The 27,006-nt window shown below is 40.5% G+C and overlaps 1 long non-coding RNA gene across 1 annotated transcript in view; it reads left to right on the top strand.

Annotated features, from left to right (window-relative positions):
* Window positions 1-26,746, top strand: part of LOC138288597 (uncharacterized) — a 36,868-nt gene extending 10,122 nt beyond the window's left edge. The window contains exons 2-3 of the long non-coding RNA XR_011202480.1: window positions 25,176-25,297; window positions 26,282-26,746. This is a non-coding gene — a long non-coding RNA (uncharacterized lncRNA). The remainder of the gene's footprint in view (window positions 1-25,175; window positions 25,298-26,281) is intronic.
* The last annotated feature ends 260 nt before the right edge of the window (window positions 26,747-27,006 follow it).

Consider the following 27,006-nt stretch of genomic DNA (forward strand, 5'->3'; position numbering starts at 1 on the left):
GCTGGGCAACCATTAGGTTCTCTTTCATTTTCTTCTGATTCTCATCAAATTAATCTCTACTATATTCGTCAGGTTTCAGAATTTCATCTACACCCTTTGTCTGCGCCCACATTTCTCTTTGCTGTATATGATTACTAAGCTCTGGATGCAGAAACGTAGCAAACTCAAGAACAAAACCACTGCCACCTCTTAACCCGGGGGCTTAGACTCCACAATGTTTCATCAAATCTGCATTAGTCTCCCATATTAACCATGCACTGACTCCTGCTGCGCTTGTGAAGTTCTCAAAATCTTTGCCCAATTGATATCTTTCTCTGGATCCTTCTCTGTCAAGTGTTCAATCACCTGCTGGTATCTGACAACTACCTCATCAGAAGGTGGATTATTTGGCACAACCCTTGCTGGTTCATCAGTCAGCCAAGCAACAGAAGCCTTACACTCAGAGCACAGATTACTGGGGATCACAATCTCAAACAATGAAGTCACTTACATGCATTTTCAAAATAGTAGTCAACGTATGAACCTCCTTATATCACTTTTCAGGGTCTTCCCTCAATTCTGGAAAATTTGTCATAAAGGCATAAAGATTAGCTTTTGTCAATGGCATGCGCACACAATTCCCTTCATCTACTTCTTTAAATGGAAATGCTGAAATCATCTGTTTCTGGTTCATTGGCAGACCCCTTCTCCTTCTTTCTTGTCTCTATAACTTTACTTTTATTGGTCGCCCATCTCTTTCATCTTGCCCTCAAATAAATTCATACTCTGAGCCCTTGTTATTAAACCCTAACCTTTCATTTCATTATTAGTAAAGTACATTTTGTAATTTCTTCTCACATTTTTAGTTTTGCTATGGTCAACTTCACACTTATCAGCCAACTCCTCAAGATTACTGTGAGCCTTGTTGCCACATCCTGCATCTTAGTTGATCAAATATCTAATTTCTTTAACATAATGGGTTAATAACCTTATTCCAGTCAACTGTTCTCTGTAGCATTTTTCCAGATTCCATTTTTAGAAGCTTGACATTAGTAAACCTCTCTTTCTGAGGTTCTTCAATGACTGCAGTAGTGGCTCTCAATTCAACAAGGGCAAGAGAAACAAATGTAGTATCCCTACTAGTACTCTGCATTGCTGTCATTGCAGTTTCATGCTGGGCACTTGCTGTTGTACTCGCAAGCACAAAAATAGTTGTTCCCTTTGCTGATATATTCACACTATCCCCTGATGTCCCTGTATCAGGCACTATAGTGAGACTAAGTACCTGTCTCTGTACCCCATCTACATATGGAGGAGGTCACAAACTCATAAGGCCATAAGCCCTTCATTTGCTTTGTAGTTTTCTTTCCCTTCTAAGTGGCCTTGCAATTCCATATATATAGCACCTCAAACTAAACTGAGTAGGTCTAAGTAGAGGCTTTCTATCATTCATGGTCTGTCTCAGGAAACTCAGCTTTCTATTGTTAAATGTACTCTCCAAATAAAATTGCAAGTTCTTGTCAAAAGCAGTACATGCATGCCATCCAGAAATCCAGGTACATGTATAAACCATAATGTCCTTCATCATTTCGTATACAGGTGTTCCCTCAGTAGGTAATTTCTGACCCTCAGTACACAGTACAATAAAGACCTTGAGCATTTTCAACAAAGTACCTATTTTTTCTTCTCAAAATTACTACAAAATCACACAGCACAAGCTAGTGAACCACAGGGAATCCTAGAGTGGCTGTGTCAAAAGTCACCCTATCATAGGGTGGCTTTATCAGCAAGCAACCGATGGCAGCAAGTCACTGTGGTTACCTCTCACAAGTCTCAACATAGCTCCCTGGCTGACTAACCAGTCACACCACTGCCTCTCTTTGAGTGAGGAAAACAATCGCAATGCCTTCTTTAATTAACATACACCAAATAAAACAAAATAAACCTTGTCTGCTCAACCTAAATAGGGTGAAAATCAAAGAGTTAGAACAAGACGTCTTACAAACAAAAGAAAGAAGAACATCACGTCTTTGCCACAGTTTACATAACAATTCACACTATGCAGACCTCCATTCAGCAGCAATCTACCTCAATTGTCGATTTTTCCCCAGTGCACTTAGGAGCAAAGACGCCACACCATATTAAACACAGAAAATGTTGAAAGGAAAACTTTCTTAAATTCAAAAAGCCCTATCTCTGTGTATGCGGCACCTTGCATAACATACTACCTCATGCAAACAGGTAAAACTACAATTTCTCAAGGTCTTGGATTTTAACAAATCCGTGAACCAAATCCAACCAATAACAAACAAAATTCCTTTTAAAAATAAATAAGAAAAATACATCAAAACAACATTGATCAAACCACCAACTGAGCCCAGAATCAAATCGCATAACAAAACACTTCACTTATGACATAGCAATCCATTTTTCAGTGTAACATCAAAATCTCAGTTGCAGACCAGAAACATACCAAACGCACAGAAAACACAGGAATCATTCCACTGTATTCATACTTACAATCCAGAGCACTCAGGAACAGCACTGCAAGTCAGGTTTCTCTGCAAAATCCAGCTCCGGGTGGATTTTGGACAAACCACTGTAATCTACTATGAAAAATACACTATCACTTTGGACTGGCTAAAAAGCGAATTTACAGACAAAAAATACGGCACTCTTTAACGTGTAATCATCCTCTGCTACCAAAAGAACTGTGGAAGACCAACACTTACCCTAAATTAAGATACCCAAAATGTACTTCGGACAGTGTTCCCACAATAACTGGTTGGGAGACAGTGTTAAGCCTCAATTTTAGAAGGCAATATGCCCCTGCATTAAATCACCTCCTGGTACATCAAAATAGGATGAAATACAATGCATTAAAATAAATTCAATTTGGAAAGTGATTGGGCCCACTCTGTCACTGATCACTAAATGTTAAAGGATTTTCTTTAAACATTTAGAAGTAAAGCCTTACAGAATGAGGGCCTGACTTAGTTCCTGGCGGAGGGGAATACTCTGTCACTCCCATCCACATTATCATGATCCCATATTATCCTATACATGATTCCATAGTATCCTATGGAGGTCATAATACGGCAGAGAGATATCTGTCAGGATTTTGACAGAGTAATCCCTCTGTCAGGATATCAATCAGGCTCTAAATGCCATGAAAGCTCTTGCAGAGGTAATCAGAATAGGTAAAAATCTGAAATTATTCTAAATCACAAATGGACAGCAAAATCAAAAGAACAATGGGCAGCATCCCTGGCAGCATCTAAGGGCCACATGCATCAAGCCTTTTTGCATTCGCAAACGGTGGGAATGCCCGTTTGCGAATGCAAAAGTGCCTTTCAGTATGGATGAAAGGCATTGGAATGCAAATTTAAGGAATCGCTAAAATAGCGATTCCTTAAAATTGCGAGCCAGTTTAGAGAATCACGAATTGCGATTCTGTAAATAAGAAATCGCAAATAAGGAATCCTTATTTGCGATTTCCTAAGCACATGTATGAAGCTTTTCCTTCATGAGAATTGGGCATTAAGGAATCGCAATTACCACCAAGTAAAACTTGGTGGTAACCATGTACAAATTTAAAAAATGCACTAAAAATGCATTTTTCAAATTGACATGTAACGCACACATGCCCCTTTGGCATGTGTGTGCCTTACATGTCCTAAAATATTTTTTGGGGGTGCCTTAGGCTCCCAGCACCCTGGTGTTTTGCATTTCCTAAATTGCGAATTCCAGTTAGGAATTTGAAATTTGGAAAATGCAAAAAATTTGCAAATATGGTGCTACAGACACATGGGGACGAATGGGCTCAGAATCACTATTTGCGATTCGGTAATAGCATTTTTAAGAAATCGCTATTACCAAATCGCAAATATGATACATACTATTTTGCAATTCAGAAATAGCGATTTCTTAAAAATCGCTATTAGAGAATCACAAAGTGGTTTCTTCATACATCTGGCCCTAAGTCTCCAGGGAAATCTTCTAGCTCACATCCAAAATAAAGAGGTTTTTTTTATACATTAGTCTTGCATATTAAATCAACATTTCTGCAGATTCATCGTGGTGTGAGAAAATGTATAATTTTTCAGCAAATCAAAGCACATGAAAAATAAACATCATATTTCCTTAACACCTAAACACTATCCCATTTAATCAATAATTATTCAACACTCCCTATGCTATTATCAACCGGAGATGTCACAACAGAATATGATACATCAACAATAAAGTCTTATGTGAAGGAAGAGGTCTCACTGTACCAGTGGAATAAAAACAAATCATGTTACAAATTATGGCTAAATTGGGGAAGGTTTTACATGAGCAAAACAATAATAGCAGTGGAAAATAACTCAGTATATTGCAGCTTCACTGTGTTCTGCGAAGCTTGTGGGGAGAGGATGTGTGCACAAGGAGGAGCACTGAATGACTGACAGAGATGACTTCTATCTTGTAAAAGATAGACATTTACCCAGAAATGTGGCATAACATAGTTAATAATCATTAGAAAAGCACACTTTTACACATCAAAGAAAATGTATTTCAAAACCAACCATGTTATATCAGTCTCTACATGTGAATTTGTGTGTTTAAATCCATACTTCATACTGTTAAAAATGTACTAAACTACAAACCTGTAAAATCTCTAATATCTGCTCTGAAATTGCATAAGCCAGTCATGAGAGTGACATGGCATGCAAAACGTGTCTTTATATCCTTGGTTGAACTAGTGGGGAGCTGCAGAGCTTGGATTCTGTAACTAAATAGAGTATGAAAAAGATGGGACAGTAGTGTTTTGTTTGTAAATATGGAAAAGACCAGTTATTAGCAGTTGGTGCGGTCTGGTCAGTAATATCAAACCGCATTATGTACTTGTGAGCCAAAGTGTTGCGCAGGTTCAACAGAAGAAAGAGAAGAAAGTCATCTTTGACATAGCTTAATGTATTCTACACTTGTGCTTGGCTTTCTAGACCCAGCCGTAAGAGTAGCTTGCTGGCGGTACTCCTGCTCGATTACGCGCCTGGCAAGTCAGAATCAAGGAAATTGAGACTAGAAAGAAATTGAGTAAATACCATGTTCAAAGTTGAGATGCTTATGTCAACGTTGTGAGGAAAAGACGGTGTTCACATACGTCTGAGAATTATATTCTTGTCGATGACTGGCAATAAAACTCATTAATTTGAGAAGGAAATTCGTGAAGGTACTAAAAATTCTGGTGAGTCTCAGAAAATCGATGGATGAACAGATTAAGAAGTAACTCGAGTAATGCAGCTATTCATACGTAATGTTTTTACTGACAGAGAGAGAAAGGTTTGGATCACTTCTACGAACTGTAACAGATGATGTCACGGGTATATAGATGTCGGTAAGATAAATCCCAAGAATAAAAATATAGCACTCCTGATTGTAACAGAAAGAAGTGTGAAATGGCGAAGCACTTTTTTGTTTGAAAGGATACTAATGGATAGATGTAAGAAGTATTTTTGAGGTCGCAAAGGGCCCGAAACACAGAATCGGGCCTCTTGGAAGAGTAAAAATGCTTTTTGGGATGTATAAAACCCAAATAGCAATTCAGTAACTTGTTACCCTAATGCAATTTGGGTTTTGCAAGGTTGGGGAAATATTTTTTAAGAGCAGGAAGTTTCCTTTTTTTACTTTTTCAATTCAGCCAGTTTTCCTTTAAGCAAAACAGACTCCATTCCCTTAAAAAACTGCTTTACTTAGAAGCAATCACAGACATGGTGGTCTGCTGACCCCAGCAGGCCCCCATCCCTGTGAGGGCAGAGAATCATAGTGGGTCATAAATTGCAACCTACTTCATCAATATTCATTAGGTAGGTCTGTTTGCAACCAACTACAAATTGCTACTGAAACTCGAGAGTTTTATACATTAGGATTAACGATTTCTTAATTGCGATTTGCAAAAAATCATATACCTATTTTTTTGTCCCTCTCACCGTAGACTCAGTACAGTCCTTAAACACTTACATAAGAGGGCAAGGATAAAGCTATGAAACACGTATAAAAAAACACTGAGTAGCAAGAGAACAGAACTATTGGCAGTTAAAATTGTTAACAATTAAATGTGAAGATGTGAGCAGTGAACAGCAAATAAAGAATTTAAACAGGATTGTCAAGTAGGGACTTTGTGATTATGAGCAGGTGAATGTTTATAAACTTTCTCAATTAACAGTAAGAAATCATTGTAATTGAAGCCTCTTGTCCTATCTAGTGTATTCACTGTGTTTTTGTATGTTTGTGAAGATTTTGAAATTCTGAAGCTATTGAAGGAAATTCTGAAACTGTGGAGGAGAATTAGAAATAGAGGAAGCCATAAACTCAAAAATCATAAAAGATGCTCTTTAGAAACTTAAACATAAACACAAATAGCCAAATATACGCACAACTGTTTACAAAATACTGGTCACAATTTGCAGCTAGTATTTTAGCGATCAGTGTGATAATTTGTGAACTGATCTATGTACTAATATGCCAGTTTGAAAATTACAGATTCGTAGTGAATCGTATTTTGTCCTCCCCCATGAATATTAATGATGTAGGCCACAAATTGCAACCCACTAAGAATCGCTGCAATCACCGGGATGCTAGCAAGCTTAGAACAGCAGGCCTCCATGTCTGCGATGGCTATTTCATAAAGCAATCTTTTTTTAAAATGTAGTTTGCTTCCATTAAAGGAAGCAGAACTGCATTTATAAAGAAAAGTTTGGGTTTTACCACTGCCTCCTCTTAAACAAACTATTTTTTGTACATTCACAAAGGGAAGCGGCCAAGGCACCCCTTCCCATTTGCGAATAAAATACAACTACATTTGTTGTCTGTAAGGTATTAATGTTTTGTGACCTGAATTCAGTCGCCAAACATTAAAACATACCATTCCGATTCAGTATGTGCAAGGGACGCCCTAAACTTTCCCCTTCCTTTCTGCGAATTGACCTGTTTGGGAATGCAAAAAAAAACCTTACCATTTCTGACCCCTAGTGTTCCCCAAACCTGTAACACCCTACCCACTTGTTCAAGCCAGGAACTGAGTTAATGACTTTCAGTTGGGTCAGTTAGGTTGGACACTAAGGAATCATTCACACAGGTAACTAAGTGTAGAATAAGTTGTTTTGACAAGAATGGCACAAAAACATATCTAGGGGAATCAAAAATGCTTTCAAATTGTGGATTTTTGTGATGGCGAATAGCAGTTGTATTTAGGCTTCAAGTTGCCTGGGTAACCTACCAACCTCAGACATTACTGAAAACTAGAGACAAGGAAAATCCAGGGTGGTGTAACTTAGTTGCTCCCTCTACTTTTTTGAAGCAAGTACTGCTTCACACCTTATTACATTTTATGTTTAAAAAACAAATCCCTCATTAATGTGAGATAAACTACAGAAATTGTGGAGGATGCTAAAATTGGAACATCCATCGTTGCCCTATGTCTTGCAATAAAAAGTGTTCATGCATGGGTTCACCTTTAGCACACGACAAGAAAAGCACTTGAACAGTGCACAGCTGCAGCATTTCGGCCTGGGTTTGGACTTTAGTCGGCTGAACATATCAACCCCAGACTATCTCTTTAGGTAGAGACCAGAGGGAACCCAGGTTGATGCGGCTTTTGTGGAGTTCACCATGTTAGCGTGTCGGTACTTAATAAGCAAACTTACAAGGTGACATGTATAGGTCGATTAACTTTTTGATTTGCCTGGAGTATCCTTATCATGGGGTGACCAATGTTCTCAATAATCAGTGTACAAAATGTAATAACCATTAGACAAATCATCAGTATATAAAAGCAATCAGCATCACACCATGGCCTTTCAGACATGTATAACCACACCTCAATATACTTTTTTAGTAATTTTATTTCCCTATTGATTAAAATACTAAGTCATGAGATTAATTCATCATGATTCAATTCAAATAAAACCCAGCATCAAATTGTTAGAAGACGCCAAAATCATAAACTAATCAAAGCTTGCATCAGAGTACATTCTAAAGCATTAACACAGGTCAATAAAAGAATCAAAGGCAAATAAGTCATTCCTGATCATGAAGTTCAGCAAAACAGTCCGACAACCAATTATCTCTGTAATCTGTCAACATCATGTACAGAAACCCTCTTCTAACCCAGATTAGCATCAGCATGTGGGACTTCATGGAAAACAATTTAGGAAGCAAGAATTTAGAAAAAGCATCTAGCTAAGGAAAACTAACTAAGACAGTGCAGTTGGTACCTAGAAAGAAAAGGCATAAAAATATATTCAGTCACATTGTCATATCTACCTATCCATGGAATGGGTCAGCAACAGAGTCAGTCTTCGTCCTCAGGTCATAAATCAATCAGCATCACATCAGGCTCTGAATCAAAGAGTATGATCCCAATGACAGAATCTCAAATCACCTGTTTTCTCAATATCGCATCACAAAATCGGAATAAGGTTTACTCCCCTAACATCTGAGCTCTCTTCCCTCTGTCACGTTGTTATATCAAAGTCACCCAGACTATCACCCAATTTCCAATTGGCCAATTAGTCATATGTTATTGCCCTAACCAATAATGTCTATGCACTAAATCTATGAATTCTAATATTTCACAGTTCACATGCCGTTGATTGGTCCGCTTTATGATGTTCACATCATCCGGCTCGTCGGGTATCAAAAATGTTGCATCTTCTTCTCCAGTCAGTGTCTTCATTGTTCGAGTCCTGGGAAAGTACGTCTAGCACGCATTACACATTTTTCGATACATTCAGGAGGCATCAACTCCTGTCCGTCGGTTCCCATAGAAGCTGCAGTTAAGCATTTTATTAAACAATGAGCAGTTCACGGTTAGTTCATTTGTCAGCATTGTTCCATTGATTGTTAAGAAACTCAGCTTTCTGCATGAGGTCTGGCAAGACTAGGCCAAGACACTCTCTAAATTAAGGCCTACAATTATACAGAACATAGGTTATAATTCTCAATACGATATATTACTATATTAATCTAATATATTTTCAATATTTCATGTAGATTAATCACTCATTTCGTACAATTCCTAAATACTGATGGCCATTCTCAGAGGTCACAATTTCAAATGTGCACATTATTTTTCTACATTATTCATTTTCTACATAAGTCATTATTCAAAACACATAAACATTCATTAATAATTTTCTAATTAAAACATTTGCGTTAACAATCACTTTGTCTTACCCAGCATGCCCTACAAATGGCTTACCCTGTGGCCAGTCTCCACTGTGCACATTAGAACAAGCTGCACAGTCAGTGCTGTGGTTTTTGGGAGCTGCAGAAAAAATGGCACAACTGAACTCTGCCAATAGCCATGTGCAGGTGCCTCAGAAAGATTTTCCAACCTCGTAAACTGTGAGTTTGGGATGGACTAGGGATGGATGTATGATGTAGCTGCAGCTCACATTTTGTGCCCAGTCCTTACTGCATACATCCATAGGCTGTGTGTAGAGAGCTCTCTATACTTGTGTTTTGATGGTATATCAGTGATTTGACCCTTTCCCACCAACATTGACAGTATGTAATACTAGATAATATTCCGTTCTTTTTGTGTGTGGACTGCAAGCATTTTTGTGATTTTTCTTGGGTACATTACAGATTATATGAATGCTGTGCGCACCTGCCGTATAAATTTTGCATTTTAAATATGCTTCACCAGGCCAGAAACCACCCACAGCTGCATCGAATGAATCGAGGGCTAAGCATGGCTAATGGCCAACTTTCGGTGCAGTTCTGAATGACGTCATTTTGACGTGACCCATGAAGTGACGTGTCATGGTTATTTCCATGGCGGCCATGAGTATGAGCTTGATCAGTTTATAGTGCTCTTTTTTCATCCTTGTACATGTGCTGACACGTCCCTTACTAGAAAATGTATTCACTCTGGGACTCGTTTTAGGCTGATGAATTTTTTGACCCTGATTGGAGACACCTTAAGACGAGATAACTGATCAACATGCCAATCAATAAGTCAATAATGTTTTCAATATTCACCATAACAAATCAATTCAATGACATTAATGGGAATCAGGACACACCATGAACTTTCAGTCATGAATAACCACACCAAATTTGTAAGGATTTTATTTTTATTTTCTATTCATTACAATCTACTTGCAAGTTTATCAGTCACAAAACCATAAAACACATCAACACCGTTATAATATGGTAACTCGAATAAGATTTCATCAAAGCAAGATTCATAAACATTAGAACATAGCATGATGTCAGGATGGATTAATCTTAGCAGAGTATCATTAGAGCATTATTCAACAAAGCATTGATTCAGTTCTCTGTCTATTTGCGTCCGTCTAGTGAATTCCTTACCTAACCTCAAATTAGCATTAGCATGGTGGACTTCATGCAAAACGCTTAGTGACACAAATTTGGAAAACATCTAACTAAGGTCTCTGTCAAAAGAAGCAGTTGGCACCTAGAAAGGAAAGGCAAACAGACAATTGCAATTTCATCATCATATAGTTACCCTCCGTAATGGGACAGCATACAGAGTCAGTCTTCGTCCTCAGGACATCAGTTGAATTGCCATCAGCCTAGAAACACAGCAAAGTTCAGCAAGACGGGGTAAGTAGGGACACTTCCCTCATAAGGAGAAGTATAGAACGGGAAAGTAAGGGTGAGGATGGGTTGAAGAGTCAAACAGCAAAGTCTTTAGGCAGAGTGACAAAGTGGCTGGGTAATAGCAAGAATGGCTCACAATGCTATCTTCATGGCTCCCCGTGTCAAAGGATTTTATCCCTTTTCTATTGTACAGTCCCCTAATTTCCAATTGGGCAGGTTTGGCGCACCTCTATTTCCGTCCAATAGTTTACTGATCGTCCCATCAAAATTGTCACCTCATAACAGTTCTCACGTAGCTTATTGGCTCCTGTGATTGACGTCTCCAACGGGTAGAATGTCCGGTATGATTTCATATTCTCGTGGTCCTCTCACATCCCCAGTCAGTAGTTCCATTGTCTATACCGGTTTAGGCAACCTTGTACCTGTTGCAAGTTTACACTGTTGCATTCAGCAAGAATGCTTCCTTGAGCAAGTCGAGTCTCATGAGAACGGATCTACTACACTCATCTTTTACCTTCTGGAAAAATACGATTACATGTTCTTCAGCAAGTCAGCACACTGCACGTTAGAAAAACAAATTTAATATGCAACCGGGCAGCTAGGCCCCGACTCATGCTAACTACGGCTTAGTGATTAATTTGCAAAACCTTAACATATAATTCTTAATACTCAATACAAAATCATACATTAGTACATCAATAATTCATTATTAGTCACCGTATATATTGATGGCCACTCCCCGTGGGCACATTTCAGACACACGTTTAGTAAAACACAGCAATATTTTTCTATGCAGCATTAATATGCATTAACTCACAAACATTTTTATGTTAATTTTGATTATAAGAGCTACGCTCCAACAATCCCTCCTCTGATGACACTTGTCATCACACAAAACCTTTCCCTTTATAATCTTTCACTTTCTTAATTCACGCATTTCAATTTCTTCCCCCCTTTTTGACTTTTCATAAATTTCTCCTTTTTCTTTTCCTCTTTCCTCTTATTGCGTTTTGCCAATTGTTCTCTAATTCTCTTACTAATTTTGCATGATAACAATAGTCTGAATAAACAAGCTAGAACAATCAATATCCCCCATATTATTTTTGCAAGTATCCCATTCCAAATACTACCAAACCAACTTCCTACTTTTGCAAGTCCCTTTCCAACCTTTTCCCAAACTCCAGGTTCCTTCAGGTCCTTCAAATCTGTACTATCTCTTGTTAGGTTAGTAAGCATACTCCTAATCTTATTACTATTGTCAGGTATAAATGTACAACAGTGGTGCTCATTAAGCATCCTACAGACTCTGCCACTTTTCATTAAAAGAATGTTTAGAGCAAGACGGTTTTGAAGAGTCATAGCCCTCTCCGCAGCAAGTTCAGTATCCATCAGGAGTATAGCCCCTGTGAAGTTTTTCAGCATGTTATCCACAATAGTAGACAACTTTCGAATCTTTATGGAGTTTCGAATAACCCCCACTGAAGGAATTATGGCTGCAAATATATCACCTATGACAGCAGCCGCTGTCTCTCTCTTCTGTCTAGTATGATGACATTCAGACATTTTAGGAAACTTTCTTAAGTCATCAAGTTGGTAAATCTTTGGAAAAACTATTCCCAAATAACATGTCCCATACTATCCCTTTGGAAGACGGTAATAAGCATTAAGTCCACATATGTAATAGATCCCAGGGATCGCTGGATCCTGTCCATTTAACATGAACGTCCACTTACTCTGAAACAAAAACACATACCTGCACTCACTCGTTCCCACAAATAAAGTGTCATGATCAGATTTGGTCTATATATACAAAGCTTTCCTACGTGTAATGCATCTATAGCTAACTTGCCTTGTGTCTTTATTGCACTATAAGCATAATCATTTGCAAACATTCTTTTTTCTAATCCCTTTTTTAGCTTTTCTTTTAACGCTTTTCTTCTATCATCAGTGTGATCTAAAAAGCTCTTTTCTGCAGGCGTTAATAAGCAGGTTAGATTATTGTGATGCGCATAAGCTGTGCCAAATGTCAATATAGCCTCAAAGAAACCCCTAACTATCTTTATATTGTGATCTCTAGCTATCTAGCTCAAATATTCATTTTAAGGCACAAAAGAAAACACTACATTTAGATTGGAATAGAAGTACTGAATATACTCTTGATCATAAAACCTTGTTAATAGCAAACTACAACTTATCCCGTAGGTTAGCGGCAAACTATGGTAAGTAACCCCTTCTTGTACTGACAAAGGAATCTTTGTGCACACATAACAATTCTTTGCATTCATTGTTTCAACATACTCATTCAATAAGTGATAGAAAACATTAGTAGATAGTTCCCTTTTTGTGTTAGTTCCCTCAGGCAAATATTTCATATCCTGCTCAAACCTCTCCCATGGTGTTAGTGTAGCAGTCTCAAGAATTGAAGCATTGTTAATTGCACTCTTATCCACCAATGGCATTCCCACAATCACACCTATAATAACTATTGCACTCGCAACACCCAAAATAACACTCAACCATCTACGAATCCTACCCCTATTATCATTATCTCTAATGTTACTCATGATCTGTAAAGAATCAAAGAGCAGAGTAATATAAAGCAAACAATCAACTTGAGGAAGATCTAAAGCTCTTTTTTTTTTTTCTCTTCTCAAGCAAAGTCTTTCTTTAGCAATTATTTACAGCGTTTCACTCACTCCCAGTTTCCCTCTCTATTCAATTTCAACTTAACACAGTCTCTTATTTGTGGGCAACTTCAAGTACCATATTATTGACCTGGAATTTCACGAACAAAACAAAATGCCAAGAATTCTTGTTGCCACTCAGCTGATGTTGCATAAGCCCATTCAGGACCTGCATACCGCCTGTTTGCAACTCTCTTTCTTTTCAGTTTGCAATCATCCTGCAACTCTCCTTTACTGAGATCTTCTTTCCTTGTTGTGTCAACTTCTTCCTCTATTGTTTCGTTAAGGACCACTTTCTCCCTTGCAGCTTGTGGTTCTGGCCAGTTATCTCCTTTAAGTGTTTTCCTACCGCTAGGCTTTTCAGGATGTTGATCAGTGCCCTCCTCTTGTGCCATGGTGTTTTCTCTTGATGGATCTGCAAGCGGCTCAGGAGGAGTCGGAACACTTTGACTTCCTTCTACCTCACCTCCTTCGCCTTCAGGGTCTGTCAGGGGTTCAACTTCAAACCTGTATCCGTCCGCTCCTGGTAGAACCTCTCTTTGGGTCAGTCCTCCTGGCGCCTCAGTTCAAATATGCTCACCGTCACCCCTCTGGATTTCGTTTTCTGGTTGAGTGACCAAGCCATCCTCAACGGGCTCTCCTTCAGTCTCAGTTCCCCTTTGATTACACTCCGGCCCTGAGACTTCTTTCTCAGCAGCTGTTGCTTTCGACAACTCAAGCTCCTCATCAGTTGGACACGTCACTTTCTTTGTGTGACTGGCATGGATCCAGTTTGGAAGTCCTGCACATTTCACAGCAGTAGTAGTTGTCAGTATCACTTGATATGGCCCCTTCCAACTTGGCTCCAAACACAACTTCCTCACGTGTTTCTTGACAACAACCCAGTCACCGGCTTTCAGAGTGTGACCTGGATCATTTATCGGTGGCAGTGCGGTTGCTTCCACATGGTGAGAAAAAGAGCGGCCCACGTCAGCCAGACCCTTGCAGTAGTCCAACACCATATCATCCGTGATATTCACAAGAGCATTTGCAGGCACTGCGGGCAACCTCATAGCTCAGCCCATGAGAATTTCATGAGGAGACAGTCCTGTTTTCTTGTCGGGTGTATTTCTCATTGACATTAGCACTAAGGGCAGTGCATCTGGCCATTTCAAATGTGTAGCTGCACACATTTTTGCCATTCTCGACTTCAAGGTACACTTCATTTGCTCCACTAGTCCTGATGCTTCAGGGCGGTAGCTACAGTGCAACTTCTGTTCAATGTTCAGTGCAGCACACAAGAGCTTAATCACCTCATTGTTGAAGTGTCTTCCCCTATCTGATTCTAAAGAGATCAGAAACCCGAAGCGTGGTATCAATTCCCTAAGCAGCAGCTTCGCTGCTGTGAGACTGTCATTCCTACGTGTAGGGTAAGCTTCAATCCAGTGACTGAAAATGCACACAATCACCAACACGTACCTCAGACCTCCACACACAAGCATCTCAATAAAATCCATCTGCATTCTGCTAAATGGACCTACTGCTCTCCCAATGTGGCTCAAATTCACCACGGTCCCTTTCCCCGCATTCATCTACTGACAGATAATGCACCTGTGACAGATAACTTCTGCAGCTTGTCTGAATTTTGGATTGAATCAATCGATTTTGAACAACCTGATCATTGCATCTCTCCCAGCATTTGCTTGACCATGGTAAAACCTCGCAAATTGTGACAAAAGGCTGTTTGGCAAAATCATTTTTCCCTCATCTGACACCCATAAATCATCAGGTCTCTGTACACATTGCATTTTGAGCCAAGAGCGTTTCTACTCTCTGCTGGCACGTCCCTGCAACAATTTCAACTCTTCCAGTGTGTCAACCACCCTCAATGCATAACCTGAGCATGTTTCATTTTCAGCTTCAGGTAACAATTCCCACTGGTCTTGAAATGATATACAGTTGAGTGCACAAAACCTTGCGACTTGATCTGCATAGCCATTTCCCATTGACACAAGGTCTTGAGATTTAACATGAGCATTGCATTTCACCACGGCAATTTCAAGAGGTAACTGAATCGCATGCAACAATTTCTTAATTCTTTCGCCATTTTTCAATGGAGAACCAGAAGAGGTCAGGAAACCCCTCTGTGACCATAGCTGGCCAAAATCATGGACAATTCCAAATCCGTATCTGCTGTCAGTATAGATAGTGACTTTCACATTTTCGGCGGCATGCCATGCCCTTGTAAGAGCAACCAATTCAGCCACTTGAGCAGAGTATACTCTCTCGAGCCAAGATGCTTCTAGGATTCCAGAGATTGTACACACGGCATATCCGGCTCTCAGTACTCCTACTGAGTCTCTCAGGCATGAACCATCAACAAAGATAATGTAATCATTTTCTTCCAATTGGGTATCTTTAATGTCGGGTCTTGGTTTGGTGCACAGATCTGTTACCTCAAGACAATCATGTTCTACCTCCTCAGCATCATCAATAGCTGCATTTTCATTAGGAAGCAAAGTTGCCGGGTTGAACACAGTACATCTCTTCAAAGATACATTAGGTGACCCCAGTATAATAGTTTCATATTTAGTCAGGCGAGCATTCGTCATATGCTGAGTCTTTGTTCGGGTCAACAGAATTTCAACTGAATGTGGGACCATTACTGTTAAGGGATTTACCATCACTATACCTTCACACTGGGTGAGGCTTTGACCAACTGCTGCAACTGCACGCAAACAACCCGGTAAGGCTGCTGCGACTGGGTCCAAAGTAGCTGAAAAATACGCTACTGGGCGGTTTGCACCTCCATGGACCTGTGTCAGGACAGACAAAGAACAAGCATCACGTTCATGACAAAACAATACAAAAGGCTTTGTGTAATCAGGCATACCTAAAGCTGGTGCCCTGCACATGCTTTCCCTCAGTTCAATGAATGCCCTCATCTCTTTCTCGGGCATTGTTATGGCACCCAGGCCATCCTGAATTTCTTAGACAGTCAACCTCACCAAAGGTTTAGAGATAATCGAAAAATTGGGAATCCACTGTCGACAGTAACCCACCATTCCCCCAAAAATCCTAACGTCCCTCTAGGTTGTCGGGTGATTCATCTGCAATATGGCTGTCACCCTTTCTTTGGATATTTTCCTCGACCCCTTTTCAATCAGGTGGCCTAAGTACTTCACCTCTTTCTGACAGTACTGTAGCTTCTTTGGGGACACTTTATGTCCGTTCTTTCCCAAATGATTCAGTAAGGCAATAGTATCGTACCTGCAGTCATCTTTTGTTTTGGACGCAATCAACAAATCATCAATGTACTGTACTAGAGTCGAACTAAATGGCAATTCTAATGATTCCAAGTCCTTCTTCAATATCTGATTGAAGATGGAAGGTGATTCCGAAAACTCTTGAGGAATTCGACACCAACTGTAAACCTTGTCCAGGAATTTGAAACTGAAGAGAAATTGGCTGTCCTCATGAAGAGGCACTGAAAAGAATGCTTGAGACAGGTCTACAACTGTGAACCACTCTGCATCACACGGAACCTGAAACATAATCACGGCTGGATTTGGCACAATGGAGCAACATTTTACCACAATCTCATTAACTTTTCTCAGGTCTTGGACAATTCGAACTTTCCCACAAGGCTTTTTCAGACCCATTATTGGTGAATTACACGGGCTGCTCATCACTTCTTCTAGGACCCCTTGCTTTACAAAGTCTGCCATTATTTGCGTCACCTGTATAAGGACATCTTGTGCCATGTGGTACTGCAGGACTTGGGGAAACACTGCATTTGGCTTCACTTCTACCTTGACTGGTTCTACTCCTTTTATTAATCCCACTTCCTTTCCTGTCAAGTCCCACACTTTCCCTGTCACTGTTCCCTGCAATTCGGTTGGCAAATCAGTCGTTGTGAACATCAGGAAGAAGGTTATCAAAGGGTATTGCTCATCTACAGACTCCGTCTCCGGTTCGGAGATCTAACCATCCTTCCCTTCATCATCACTGTTTGTCTGCACTTCAATCCCTTCATTGGAACAGGTAATCGAACACCTCGTTTTACACAGTAAGTCTCTTCCCAGTAGGGATACGGGACTCAAGTCACAGACTACAAATCTATGTAATCCCTGGAAGGTACCAATCTCAATTTGGACTGGATCTATAATCGGGCTAGTCAAAAGCTGATTTGCTACTCCTACCACCCTTATGGTACGCCCCGAAAGCGGCAATTTCGGAACTTCTGTACTTCTGACTCTAGAGCGTGTAGCTCCTGTATCAACTAGAAATGAAATCTTGTGACCCATCACCTTCCATTGCACGTAAGGTCCTCTCTGATCTACTTTTAGGGACGCTGCAAGCCTGCACTCCTCACTATCTGAAAAATCATCTGACCATTCATCGTTTACTCCATCTTCACCACGCAATGGGAACTGTTGTACTGTATTATTTTGTTTCATTGTTTGGCCTGTGACCTGTTGAGGAAGCATCCCCTTTTGCTGTCCCATTAGAGCTAATGGTAACTGCATTTGCTGTCTAGGTACCAAGGGAATCTGCTGCTGTACCTGCTGCATCTGTGCTGGTTGAACACGTGGCATTTGTATTTGCTGCATGGGCTGGAGACCCTGCATCTGAACCATGTTATTCTGAAAGTTTGGATTTGGACCCCTCATTCTCGGACCCCTTACATTTTGAAATGTACCAACATCACTGCTTTGTTCAACAACACCATCCTGCACCATCATTGGGCACTCTCGCTTCCAGTGTCCCACGCCCCCGCACGCATGGCATGGTAACATCTTTTTCATCCCTTCCACATTATTCTGAACCACAATGGTATTCAAATCTGGACCACGGTTCACAAAACCTCCTCGACCTCGTCCTCTCGGTTGTGCCTGAAACATCCTGTTTCCTTGCTGTTGCTGCTGTACCATCTGCTGTACTCCATTTCCCTGCATCCCTGCTTGAGCTGCTCTAATTTGCATCACCATCACCTTTCAGCTTTTTCTGCTTCAATTCAATCTCATCGCTACAGTATTTTGCATACTGCAACACCTCATCAATCGGCTTCACTTGCCAACAGATCAAATGATTCTTAATCATCTGGCTAATCTCTAGCCTAAACCGTTCAACAAATCTGAACACAAGGTGATTCATGTCTTTCGGTTCTATGACCTCAGTGCCACTATAGTGTTTGAATGCCTTTAACAAACTCTCATAGTAAGCATGTATAGACTCCTTGCCTTCTTGTGCTGTACAATCAATTTTCTGCCAATCAGTGACTTCCAGCGACACCTTCTATTTCAAAAACTCAATCACTTTATGGTAATACCTCATCACATCAGGAGATGGTGCTCCAGTAGCCTTGTCCCTTGTCGGTTCCTCTGCTGGCCAATCCACACCCCTGTTGCACTCAAGCCACAAATCAGCTGGGACTATAATCTCAAACAATGTGTTCAAGTCTTCCCAAAGACATTTCGCAAGCTTCCCAAACCTGTCCGTCTGCTGATACCACTCTATTGGCTTCTCCCTCAACCTGGGATAATCATTTGTGAATGACAGAATGTTACCCCTAGACCACGGTACATGGACTAGAACCCCTCCAGCTGTTTCTCTCATTGGTAACATTTTTATTGTTCCCGTATCTGGTGTAGCTTTCGCCTGCTGCGGTTCCAGGCTGTCACTTTTCCCTTTATCTCTCTTCTTTGCCCATCTGCCTTCCCACTTCTCTAATGCTCCCCAAATTAGAGCACTCTGCAATATCTCTTTGAGGTGTGCCTTCATTCCAGTAGATCTCATGTGATCGAAGTCTTTAGGTTCAAAGTCTAACCTATAACTCCTCTTCAAATGCTTAGTATTCTCTAAGTCTATGCCGTATTTGTCCGCTAGGTTTGCCAACCTCTGATGCACCCTGCTCACTTCTTTGGTTATCCTGGGGCACAGAAACCTCAATTCTGCTTCAGTGTATGACTCTAATCTGTTCACCCCCATCATTCCTTCTACTAACTCTGTGGCTTCCACATCCAGCCTCACAAAATTCAGGTATTCCTCTCTTTCTGATTGCTCTGCAGTCACTGAAGTAGTCTGCAGAGTGTTGAGTTTGTCTAACCACTCGTTCAATTGTTGTGCTGTTAAGTCTTGCAACGAGACATTTCCAGGCTGCATTATTGGTGACTGTGACGTATTTGTACTCATTACCTGTGGGGTTAGTGTACCCAACCCTGCTTGCCTCATTGTCTCTAAAGGAACCCCAATCGGACTGAAGTCCAACAAGGATCTAGACCTTTCAGGCGTCTGTTCTCCTTGCGTCATCACTTGGGAGCTTCCTGCGAACCCTCCTCTTATCGCATCTTGAGTCATTACTCCTTTGTTGCATACGTTAGGCTTTGCTTGCGCATACAACGTTACTTGTCAATAATATAGCAGGTGGTGTCTCTCCAGTTCCCAAACCCTGTGGAGCATTAACTCCCATAGCTCGATTCATCATGGGTGCTGTAGTTGCTGACTGCGGTCCTGCGACTGAAGTGTAATTCGGAACCACCTGTTGCTGCGGCTGGGGCAGCAATTGTGGAGTTGGATCGATCTGCACTAACTTTGATCTTGTGTATACCAGATCAGACGGCACCATCAAATTCATAGTTGTCTCTAGTACTGGGACATCAGGGTAGAGCCTCTGAATTGGTAGCGGCTGCAACTGTATCTGCATGTCTGGTACAGTGGATACATTAGCACCATTCTGTATCGGAACTGTATTGCTTGTCTGTACTGTATTTGTAATTCCCTGATTTTGCGTCAGATTTGCAGGACCCGCACTAGTACTCGGTCCATTAGCATTCATGGCATATGGTGGCAGTCGATCATGTAACAACTGATTAAGAAACTCATCATCGTCTGAATCATCTGCATCCGCCCAAGACTTCTGAGGCTCCTTTGGCTTGCTAGAGCCCTTGTCGGTTTTACAAGTGGCCTTCTTTCCCTGTGTTTCGGCTTCTTGAGTTATTGCCGGAAACATCCTAATTCCGTCTACTATTCCCCTTCTCCACATCTTGGTCTCACTATCCCATCTAGCCTCCGCTAGAGTCTTTTCTGCTTTTCTCATTTCACTCTCGAATTTCTGCTGTCTCTGTCGCATGGCCATTAAATCCCAAATTGCTAATGCCTCAAACTGAGCTGGTCTCGGAGGCGGTTTTTGCTCGCTTAACACCCTCCGTAAATTTTCCAAAATTCTTATATTAAACATTCCATACTCCAGAAACGCCAAACATCCCTCCTTTTCTGTCATTTTGCACCACTGCTTTAGCCAAAGACATGGCACGACTCCCTTCTCCTCCATTACGGTATAAGCCGGAGTATCCTCTGGCGGTGTAGGCTCCCCCACACTTGCGGTAATATATGTATCTCCCCTCAAAGCACTCTTTAGAGCCTTGAAAAACTTCACTTTTCCGTCTTTTATTTTGTTTAGAATCTAATCAGGAAGTGACTTTAATTCCCAGAACACTTATTGCCTACCCTCTCAACCAATTGTCTCTTACGGACGGCTGCCAATCTGTGCGCGACCCCTCTCAGCAACTGACCTATCCCAGCGCGGCTCCAATGATGTCACACTCACACACACTGCGGCTGACAAAGTCTTGCGGCTTGTCTTTCTCACTCTGAATCCACACAAAACTAATGCAATATATTGCGAGCACCTTAATAATAAACTCAAATTTGCCAGTTTACTACAGGAAGGGTAACACAATCGCTTCAGAACTTTACAGAGATTTCACTTGAAGCCTCGGCCGCTACTCTCTCCTTCTCAGATCCCGCACTCGCAAGCAGAATTCGACCCGCAAATCCTACTCTCGACTTGTCAATGGTTCGTTTTAGTGCACTTTAGAACTTGCCAAATCTCCATTGAAGGTTTCACTCACACACTTTGACTCAAACCCAACTTGTCAACCACGCCCGATTGACCTATTAAACCGCACAAATTACAACATAAGCCAAGTATCTCATACACTTCTCAATATAGTCCGGCGTCTCAGACCAGGACGGGTCCGTGCATCACCAACAACCATGTGGACAATTTTGAGCACAAAGCCCGACACTCATATGAAGTTCGCCGACTTCCCTACTCTCATACTGCGGAGTACGCCTACTCCTACTAAAACATTACCTGGCCCAAATTCACACAAATTTCACAAATCATCTGCGTTATGCATAAATTGAGCAAGCGCAAATTCTACATCACACATGCTATCACTAGAATGCCGAGAACATACCCAACTCACTTCGGCAAACCATAAGATTCAGGGAAAGTCATTTGGTACTTAGGGGCACATCATATCTCCAATTTGTATTATTACCAAAACACTTTTAAACAATGGTCCCTCGTCCTAGGGCCCCAAGAGGCCTAAACCATCCTCTCCTACCATAACTGCTGACGCATCCCTTACTAGATAATTTATTCACTCTGGGACTCGTTTTAGGCCGATTAATCTTTTGACCCTGATTGGAGACACCTTAAGACGAGATAACTGATCAACATGTCAATCAATAAGTCAATAATGTTCTCAATATTCACCATAACAAATCAAGTAAATGACATTGATGAGAATCAGGACACACCATGACCTTTCAGTCATGAATAACCACCCCGAATTTGTAAGGATTTGATTTTTATTTCCTATTCATTACAATCTACTGGCAAGTTTATTAGTCTCAAAACCATAAAACACATCAACACCGTTATAATATGGCAACTCGAATAAGATTTCATCAAAGCAAGACTCATAAACGTTAGAACATAGCATGATGTCAGTATGGATTAATCTTAGTAGAGTATCATTAGAGCATTATTCAACAAAGCATTGATTCAGTTCTCTGTCTATTTGCGTCCGTCTAGTGAATTCCTTACCTAACCTCGAATTAGCATTAGCATGTTGGACTTCATGCAAAACGTTTAATGACACAAAATTGGAAATCATCTAACTAAGGTCTCTATCAAAAGAAGCAGTTGGCACCTAGAAAGGAAAGGCAAACAGACAATTACAATTTCATCCTCATATAGTAATGGGTTGGCATACAGAGTCAGTCTTCGTCCTCAGGACATCAGTTGATTTGCCATCAGCCAGGAAACACAGCAAAGTTCAGCAAGACGGGGTAAGTAGGGACACTTCCCCCATAAGGAGGAGAAGTATAGAACGGGCAAGGTAAGTGTGAGGATGGGTTGAAGAGTCAAACAGCAAAGTCTTTAGGCAGAGTGACAAAGTGGCTGGGTAATAGCAAGAATGGCTCACAATGGCATCTTCATGGCTCCCCGTGTCAAAGGATTTTATCCCTTTTCTGTTGTACAGTCCCCTAATTTCCAATTGGGCAGGTTTGGCGAATATTTTTCTATGCAGCCTTAATATGCATTAACTCACAAAAAAATTTATGTTAATTTTGATTATAAGAGTTACGCTCCAACACATGTATTGGTGAAATTGATGATGTAATTTGATGAAATGCCATTAGTAATGTCTTAAAAGAGGACAGGACCTCTTGGCGAGTCAATAATGGTTTGCACAGCTTACAATAACTGAGGGCTCGTAAAAGTTGTGGAATTGCACTGTAAGTATAACATTATTTTAGCTTTTTTCAAAGCATTTTTACGATTTTTTAGAATGATATATTACTACTTTATGAGCATTATCGTTATGGCACCTTTCCTAATATTTGAAGCAACCACACTGATGTGATCCACGGAGTTTTGTCAAGGTTCCTCATGGAGACCCAACGTCATTAGTAGACCAATAAATGAAAACCACTATGCTGATTTTGATAGAGAAAAAACTGTTACACCTATACGAAAAAACACTGACTTTTCACGAAACCTGGATGAGGTGCAGTGGCCTTGCGCCGACTTGCATATTGTTTTGTGGTTTTGTGAGTCAGTTTACCAGCACTTACAAAAAAATCCAGAATCTACAAGTCAACAGAGGTTATAAGTAGCACATGCCAAAACTCGAGGTATGATCCCGTGCAGTGTCCCGTAACCAGAATGCATAGTAACTGTAACAACCGTAGTTGTGAAATTCTAACTTAGTTATGTTAATTTGTTGTGTGCAGTTATCTTTACCATTTTTTTAAAGATCATATGCAGAGGAGATTGGCAATCTAGCAGGCAGCATGCATTCAACACACTGTGGACAGACAGCCCTTTGCTTTGCACAGCTGGGTTGGGCCTTCTGACCCACAAGGCAGCAAACTCCCACTAGCATGACCAAAGACCTCAGACCATACCCACTGGGGTTAATTGCCCTGTAGGTAGGGAGTGGTCTCTGACTGCATGCATCTTTTGGCTACGCTCAATTAAAGTTGGTCATACACAGTGCTTTAAATGGAAAAATAGAAGTGCAGGTACTCTGTACCAGAGTGCCTGCTTGTTTCTGAGAAGTGCTGGTACTCTCCAATTAAAAGTATTACGTTTTTCTTGAGATATGCCGGTACTCTCCCTCTCAAAATAAAAAAGTGCCGGTACTCAGTACCGGAGAGTACCGGCCCATTTAAAGCACTGGTGATTGGGCACAGACCTTTCACAGACCAGATCCTGCAACTACCCCTTGCTGAAAACAGCCAAATACTGCGCAAACTAGAGGTTGGCTGCCCTGTCTGTAGGGCACACGTGCCTGGCCACAGCCCAGGATACGTGCCACGCCTCTGCTGCCCTTAGTTAAAGACCGTGTGCAGCAGAGATTGGACGATTGGACAATTTATCCCCGCTGCACACAGCTGCTGGCCAAATTACATTTAGAAATCACTTTTATGACATATGGACCCAAAAGTCATTGCTGTCTTTTATGTGCACTGGCTTTTGAGCAAGAGCTGTAGCTAGATTATGATCAGGTCTTATATAACTTTAAAACCGTGGTTTTACCGAGCGAAAAACACCTTCATAAATAATAAATATACAAGATTTAAGCGCAGTGACCGTTATACTTACAAAAATGGGGAACAAAAACAGATAGAAAACGTTCTATTTTTGGACTAGTAATATGACCTTGTAAATTGTTTTTTTTATGTTTTTGTTTGCTAAAGTGAATAGATGTTCCTGAAAAATGAAGAAATGTTGATTTATAAAAAATGAAATCTGGGGAATAACAAACAGTAGGGTTAGTACTTCTCATTTAGACCATTGGGTATTCTATTGTTATCTCGCGGCTTATGCAGACTGCAGAACATTCCAATGTCCTGGAAACGTTTTTTTCACATTTTCTGCTGCTGCTAGCTTGCAGAAGGCGGCACGATTTAATCTAAGGATGTTCTCATTGATGTATTCCTCCTGGATGTAGAAGGCAATACTTCCTCCTGGTGTATTCGTTCACTTTTCACCCAGAAAGTGGGTTTGTGGGTGACTTTCAGTTTGTTGGTAAAATGCAAAACTACGTTTGCCTCAACAGAGGATGTCGTCATAAAGGGAGCAAGTAAAATGACTGACATTCATTTTTAAACCCTCTAAATCGAAAACATCCAAACTGTGTATCGTGCAGGGGATTCTTCAGTGTCAGTAACCATTGTGACATTGTAGTGCTCTGTGATAAGGAAGTCATGTCCTTGTTTATCGGAAAATCCACTATGGAACTAAAAAAAATACTCGAACAGTTTAGGCCGCCCCACAGTGAAACATGTGAAAAGGGATTAAGGTGCAGCGGTTCAAACTCAGAAAAATTACAGCTTCTACTAGGGTGGTAGAATATATGCATTTCCTTTAGCTAAGCCGTCGTGAATGAGCACATTGTTTTCTGCTACAACTTGCAAATCTGTGTCATAAGCGGGGGTGGGAGTTGGTGTTTTGTAGTCCATGAGAGCTGATGACAAGTTCTGGGATTTAAACACTTGCAAAAAGTCGTTTAATGCATGACTACTTAATGTTTGTATTATATAACTCCTGCTTAGGGCATACTTAGGGTTTGGCTTGATGTTTACTGTGTGCATCTGGAAGTTCTCTTCATGAAAGTCCGCATCGCCAAAACCCCATCAGAGGAAGTACTTCCGTTTCCAGACCAGCGAACTTCTGGGTGAGTCTCTACTCTTAATACATAGATGTTATCTTTATACATATATATATATATATATATATATATATATATATATCTTTAATGACTCTGATGTGCCTTGTTGAACGCAGTTTTCTAGCAAACAGGAAATGTTGTGTAGACTAAGGAAGAGAGGGTATGAAAAGGATATTTTGGACGATGCTTCCAGACGGGTGGATGCTGTATGGAGAGAAAATGTATTGTTTAGCAGGTCTAGAGGTAAAGATGACTCCATGCCACTGCATAGATTTATCACTACGTTCAAAATGACACATCAGTAACGTAGACCAGCATTGCCCAAGCATTGGAGTGACCCGTGATTCAGAAACAGATGCCACGTAGAGCTCTTCTGATTTTTCACGGATTAACAGTAAAAATGATGGGTTTGTAAAGTGTGCTGAGGCCAAAGCATGTGAGAATGGAGAGTGGGTGAAGAAAGTGATGGTTGGTTTGAGGGTCTTTCAAGGGATTCGGGGTCAATCGAACTGCAAAAGTGATTTTGTAGTGTATATTCTAAGATGCAGTTGTCCCAAGGTATATTTAGGGAGTACAGCCTTACAAGTTCATTCTACAACATTTACAAGCAGTAAAAAATAAGGATACATCTTACCCAGTGGCAAAGCATATGAATGCAACCCATACAGGACAAATTGAAGATTTAAATTATGCAGTTATCAATGGAGCTAAACAAGATTTGAGAGGAGGTAATAGAGAGAAAAAGCCGAGAGTACTGGAATCACAATATATTATAGCTTTTGTGTGAAAGGAACCACAGGGGATGAACTGTGGGGAAGTTTGTTGTGTTCATGGGGGGAATTGATGCGGATAAAGGAAATTCCAAATAGTGTTCCCTTTCATTTCAAAATAATGATATAGTATTTTTTCGGTTCAGTAGAGTACAGGCTTATGAGCTGTTCTTTTCTTGTGAATATTATATCTAACCATCGGATTATATTTTCTTTTTAGAGAGAAAATTGGAAGAAAGAAGCAAAAGAGCTGTTGTATCTACTATATGGGTGTTTGAGTTAAAAGCCCACTGGGGCGCAATTGGAGAGAACACAATAAGTGTCTGTTATTTATATTTGTGCCCACTTGGGCTTAATTGCTCTAGAAGGGAGCTACCCTAGTGAGAGTGTATTGGTGGATATATCCACATCATTGTAGATGTTGGCCTGAGGGTCTTTCATGAGGAGCACAAAGTTAAAATTATTTTAGCTAAAAGTATTAATATGAAATGATACACAGCACGAGTTATTTAAAAGATCACTTTAATGGAAATATGTGGTTATTATGATGTTATGAATTCTTTGCTACGATCACGAAGTGGGTGTAAATAAAGTAAGGAAAATAGCGTCAACATGTTGACAAAGGCATGCCTTGTTGAAATGTGTTCTGTGCTGTTAAGGTTTTAATAAATCTTTCCTTGATGGCTTTAGGACTCTGCTCAATTTACCACTGCTCATAAGTGCTAAAGTGCATATGCTGTCTCCCCTAAACATGGTAACATTTACCCAATTGGCATATTTATTTTACCTATCAGTCTCTAGTAAAGTGCACTACATGTCCCCAGGGCCTGCCAATTAAATGCGACTAGTGGGCCTGTACCACTGATTGTCCCACCCACATAAGTAGCCCCTTAACCATGTCTCAGGCCTGTCATTGCAAGACCTGTGTGTGTAGTTTCACTGCCA

This window comes from Pleurodeles waltl, chromosome 4_1, assembly GCF_031143425.1.
Source record: "Pleurodeles waltl isolate 20211129_DDA chromosome 4_1, aPleWal1.hap1.20221129, whole genome shotgun sequence".
In the NCBI taxonomy this organism is placed as follows: Eukaryota; Metazoa; Chordata; class Amphibia; order Caudata; family Salamandridae; genus Pleurodeles; species Pleurodeles waltl.